The 5,808-nt window shown below is 33.2% G+C and overlaps 1 long non-coding RNA gene across 2 annotated transcripts; it reads right to left on the reverse strand.

Moving 5' to 3' along the window:
* Positions 1 to 1,211: 1,211 nt before the first annotated feature.
* LOC146899793 (uncharacterized) lies at positions 1,212 to 2,690 on the reverse strand. 2 transcript variants are annotated; one of them, XR_015022777.1, is made up of 3 exons: positions 2,292 to 2,618; positions 1,976 to 2,188; positions 1,212 to 1,639 (listed from the first exon to the last, which is right to left on the reverse strand). It is a non-coding gene; the product is annotated as an uncharacterized LOC146899793 (long non-coding RNA). The 2 variants fall into 2 exon arrangements; XR_015022776.1 differs by having other exon boundaries at positions 1,212 to 2,188; positions 2,292 to 2,690.
* Between the last annotated feature and the right edge of the window lie 3,118 nt (positions 2,691 to 5,808).

The raw sequence follows: 5,808 nt of genomic DNA on the forward strand, positions 1-5,808 counted from the left end.
CAAATTGTGGTTATGTTGTTCATTTATTTGGTTATTTTTAATTTACATGTGAAAAAAAAAAATCAATTCGAGCCAATTGTCAGTGATACATTCAAAGTTACCATCATCCATGTACTTCAAATTATTAAGGGCATCATATTTTATGTTGTTAGGTCGGATATGAAAATGACGACCAATTTTGAATGCAGGGAAAAAATGGTTACGCCTTTGACAAATTATGGTTATATTGTTCGTTTATTTGGTTATCTGTAACTTACATGTGCAAAAAAAAAAAAAAATCAATTCAAGCCAATTATCAGTGAGACATTCTAATTTATGAAAAAATAGTGGTCACGCATATGTAAAAATGTGGTCATACAGACCATATATTTGGCTAGTTTTTCTTTCCCAGGTGTAAATAATATCGTTTTAGGCGAATCGAACGCATGATCTCATTTGATCACTGCACTAACAGCCTTTCCAACCATAAATAACCTGATTTACAATCGGCGAGTTTATCACGCCTAAAGACGGACAAGTTCTAATTTATGAAAAAATAGTGGCCACGTATTTGTAAAAATGTGGTCATACAGATCATATATTTGGCTAGTTTATATTTCCCAGATGTAAATAATCTCGTTTTAGGCGAATCGAACACATGATCTCATTTGATCACTGCACTAAAAGAATTTCCAACCATAAATAACTTCTTTTACAATCTGCAAGTTTATTACGCCTAAAGACGGACAAATTCTAATTTCTGAAAAAATAGTGGTCACGCACCTTAAAATATATGGTCACACAAAACATATATTTGGCTAGTTTATTTTCCCATGTATAAATAATCGTTTTATGCGAATCAAACACAAAATCTAATTTGATCACTACACTAAAAGCAATTCCAACAATAAATAACTTATTTTACAATTTACGAGTTTATCACGCCTAAAGACGGACAAGTTCTAATTTCTGAAAAAATAGTGGTCACGCATATTAAAAAATGTGGTCACACATACCATATATTTGGCTAGTATATCTTTACCAGGTATAAATAATCTTGTTTTAGGCAAATCAAACACACAATCTAATTTGATCACTGCACTAAAAGCAATTCCAACAATAAATAACTTATTTTACAATCTGCGAGTTTATCACACCTAAAGACGGACAAGTTCTAATTTCTGAAAAAATAGTGGTCACGCACCTTAAAATATGTGGTCACAAAAAACATATTCATATTCATACTCTGTCAATATCTATCTTAAGAACCATAAAACCATACATAGTGCGATTAGAAGGAATAGTACATTACAAGCTTAGTGAGTACCATACTATAGTATTGTTCAAGAAAGTTAGTAACTAACAACATATTATGTTTCATTAATAATATAGGTTTAACATGGTCCTGGTAAATTTGAAAGAGCATAAAAAAATTTACATTAAATTTTGATTACGCCACTACACTATTTTTATTCTTCCTCGTATCACTCTTCACCCACGGTGTTCCAAGAACCCCGCTCTTGACACGATTTCTTGACTTGTCTTTTACTCGAGTGAACACGGTTGATGCTTGGTGATCTTCATCATCTGATACATTTGATGATCTTCATCATGTGGATACCCAAACCTTGGCTTGGTATTATATTGTAGAATTCCCAAGCTACGACAATATTGTAGATCTTCATCAGAGAATATTGTAGATACTACGACAATGTGATTTGATTACTCAAATCCATAGACATAAAAAGGTTTACACTATGAACTACAATCTCATACAAAGGGTTTCAAATTGCTATCTTCACATGGAAACTGCCCAGTCCAAAATATGTGTTGTTATCCATAAAATTGAAGAAACATGAACAAATCATACCATTTATAGAACTAAAACAAATTATTGCTTTAGCATAATTGTTTTCAAGGCCATTTAGTTATGTACATAGCAACAAGTTTCTGACAGACTAACATAAAGAATGGAAAGAGATGACAGATTATATACCATTATTTGCTTAGAAACTCAAGGATATTTAGATGCCCTGGAAACATTAGATAGTTTCTGTTCAATATCTTCATGTCCAACCAACACCAGCTAATAGCACCTGATTTGTATGCATAAACCTAGTCGTATCTCTCGTCGGATCACAAAAAGAGAGTCATGTGTAGGCCTGCCAGCTTCTTAAGAAGATCAAAGTTGAGGTTGCATGGATTATCACTATAAAACCATCATAGAGATAAAAACAAAAAACCTCCATTAAATCTATGTCCATTTCATGAATGTGTATAAAGAAAAGAGTTGCAGCTGAATATCATTATACCTAACATAAATTGGACATCCACCAATTTCATGAGTTGCGCCACATCAAAGGCTACCATATGATGGCAGAGACAATGCAACAACCCCAAACCGTCATCCCTGTGCAAAACCTGTCTAGAAACAAAAATAAAACTACAACCAGTAAGAGTCATCAAAACATACAACAAACTACAAACAAGACATGGTTGATGGAAGCCTAGTCTTAATAAGCATCTCTAACCTTCCAATGTCAATCACTTTTTGCGTTTCTGTTGATTGCTACTATGGTTTGCAGAGTATTGCACAAAAACTCACTTATTCATTTTAGATTAAAACAAGTATATAAATGGCTTTTGTTATCAAAGAGTACATTTGAGCATAGCATATGAGGCAACATGATCAATTTCACATACAACCTTTGTTTATACTTTATAACAATACCAACTCCTTAATAATGAAGAAAAGTTAAAATTCTGCACAACCCATTTCATCTTTTTTCTTTTAACACACAGAAGAATACAATATAACCTATTAAAATACAAACAATAAACAATAAAAATACAAAAACACAATCATGATGATGAAGTAGAAGTACCAAGTACGAGGTGTGTTTTCTTCAATCAAGCGCTCTGACGGAAAAGGAATAGGAAATCTATCTTGCATCCATCTTATTCACCCTTTGTCAACATCCATCTTAAGAGTTATCATGAGGAAGCATCTATCCTTTGTAAAATTGTGGTTATATACTTCAATTATTTGGTTACCTAGAATTCCTAAGCTTCACATTTGGTATTCTTGCACCCATCTTGTTCAAGTTATCAGCAATTTCCTTTGGCATGTTACCTGTGAAAAATCCAGCCATAAAAGGTCATCGTACTCTGGCCAAATAGATGAATCACAACACCAACCATATACTCTAGCCAATTAACTCTCTCCCGAGCTCAATATGACAACATTAGAGGCCATCATTTCAACACTAACACCTGCATCACAGTCCCACAATACAACACCAGAAATTGAACCAGAACACAAGCTTACGATAAAAAAAATTGGCTGCACTATAGTGAAGATTGAGCAGCTTGAATTGACAAATAGAGAGATGTGAAAGCAATAATAAAGAAACAACAACCTTCATAATAAAAGAGATCATAAATTCTACATTGGAGAGCTAATGGAAAAAAAAAAGCTAAAAACACTGAATGTACATGCTATAGGTTGTTTCAATAATCTCTCCTAGACAATTTCATAAATTCTAAGGGTAGTAGAGAATCTCAAATAAACAAATTAAAACATGCCTTCGATAAAACAATAACCACCACAATCATTAAGTACAAATGAATCTAACAAACTAATTAGCAAAAATATGGATTTAATAAGAGACAAACCCAACATCTAAAAACAAAGAAGCTAATCAGCACAAGGTTAAGCAGAACCTTCTTTCTCAACAAGCATGTGTACCAAACTCAAAAAATCATCTTAACCCTAACCCAATCTCTTTACCAAAACCATATAAAACTCAAATATCCCTAAATGCAAACAATTAAAACCAGAAATTGAAGAAGCAAAAACAAAAAAAGACACACCTTCAATTGTGGAGCAACACGGATTGAGATGAAATGGAGAGATTGAGTTAAGAACGGTGACAGAGAGTGAACGAAAAGTACGGTGACGGAAAACATGCGGGAGGAGATGGAACTGCTAGACAAGCTTTCAGTAACTGACGACCAAATCCACAAAAATGGGGAGGAGAACTTCCATCGGCGAGGGGCAAAAAACAGGGATGGGAGAAGGAGGCGAGGATGAATGAGACGAGAGAGAGAGAGAGAGAGAGAGAGAGAGAGAGAGAGAGAGAGAGAGAGAGAGAGAGAGAGAGAGATAGGACTTTCTTTTTTCACTTTTCCTTTTTCCTTTTTCTTTTTGGTTTGACATGGATTATGATTCATTTTTTTATATTTTATTGTGACAAGTGGAAGGGTGTAGGAAGTGGTACGTCCACCTAAGGTGGTTCACGTATCAGCACTCTCATGGTGATAGAATTTCTGTACTCTGGAATTCTTTTTTTAGAGTATGTACTCAATGTATTATATAATTAAGGATGACTGTTAGAGCTTAGAAAAAACTAGAGGAAAGCAAACAGTTTTACATAGTTAAACCAGTCAACCTTAAAAACTATTATATTGACACATAAGATTACTGCAACCTTGTTTGATTTAATACTCCCTCCGTTTCAAAATGAGTGTCGCTTTAGCCAAAAAAATTGTTTCAAAATGAATGTCGCTTTCAGTTTCCAATGCAATAATAACTTTTTCTTTTCAATTGTACCCTCCAATTAATACTCAGCACACTACTTCCAAAATATTACTTTTAAAACTAACCAATAGTTAATAAGGATAATTTGGTAAAATAACCATTGTCTTTCTTTTAATCATTGCATTTCTTAATATGTGTGTAAACACCTAAAACGACACTCATTTTGAAACGGAGGGAGTATAAAATTAGGGTAAAAATGAGAAGTATTTACACCCTAGAGAACTGTTTCTATGTTTTGAGTAATTCAGTGTATCTAGTATAAACTTTCAGATTACTAAGTCACGGGGATGACTTGGGCTTCTGTCAGCTGTTGGTTGGCGTTTAACATATCAGCAGAAGTCACAGACACACAATCTCTCGACTGTTCAAAATATTTCTTAGTTAAGAATCTTGTTTCTGAAATGTTACTAACAGAGTAACACTTCATAGTTGCAAAAACAAATTACTTGTTAGCCTGCAACAGCGCATGCCGTTTTCTTTATTACACACATTACAAACCCGTGAACTATATTTGTCAATCAATGACTAACAAATACACTTTTCAGTGGGATTAAAACTTCCCCTCGAATTTTCAAAACTGGATTCATGGCGCTTTTTGCTCTGCTACTTCCTACACGGCAGGGTACTTCATAGATTCTTTTCGATAGATTCATTCGTTATTGTTCGTCACTAATTTTCAGAATCAAATAAACATTGTAATTGTGTATCTGTTCATGATAAAAACATCATAGAAGATGATATAGATACAGTTACGCTAACTACAATTTTTTACTGTATTTGACCAGAGTTATATTAGAGTCTTCATTATTTTTTTTTTTGAAAGCTAGAGTCTTCGTTATTTATTACTCCCTCCGGTCCTTATTATAAGAAAAAGTTGACTTTTTAGGTTCATAGAATAATTAATGTATCTTATTGAAAATATAGACTAGATACATCACTTACACAATGAACCAAAAAAGTTAATTGTTTCTTATAATAAGGACCGGAGGGAGTACTAGTTACTAGGGTCATTAAATTGAGGGCAACAATGAGTCATATAGTTAAGGGTTTTTCTAACCTATGCAACATTGCATAGGATAAGGTGCAATAAATGTACCTCTTTTTTCAACAAAAACTATCATATTAATTATGTTTTTCTTGAAAAATGATAAGTAATTTTATTTTCCTCCATCTCTCTCCCATATTAACCACTCTATTTATTGTATTTTGTGAAAAACTAAATATTCATC

The sequence above is a fragment of the Medicago sativa genome, chromosome 8 (assembly GCF_051527215.1).
Source record: "Medicago sativa cultivar Bolivia chromosome 8, Bolivia_mono, whole genome shotgun sequence".
Taxonomy (NCBI): Eukaryota; Viridiplantae; Streptophyta; class Magnoliopsida; order Fabales; family Fabaceae; genus Medicago; species Medicago sativa.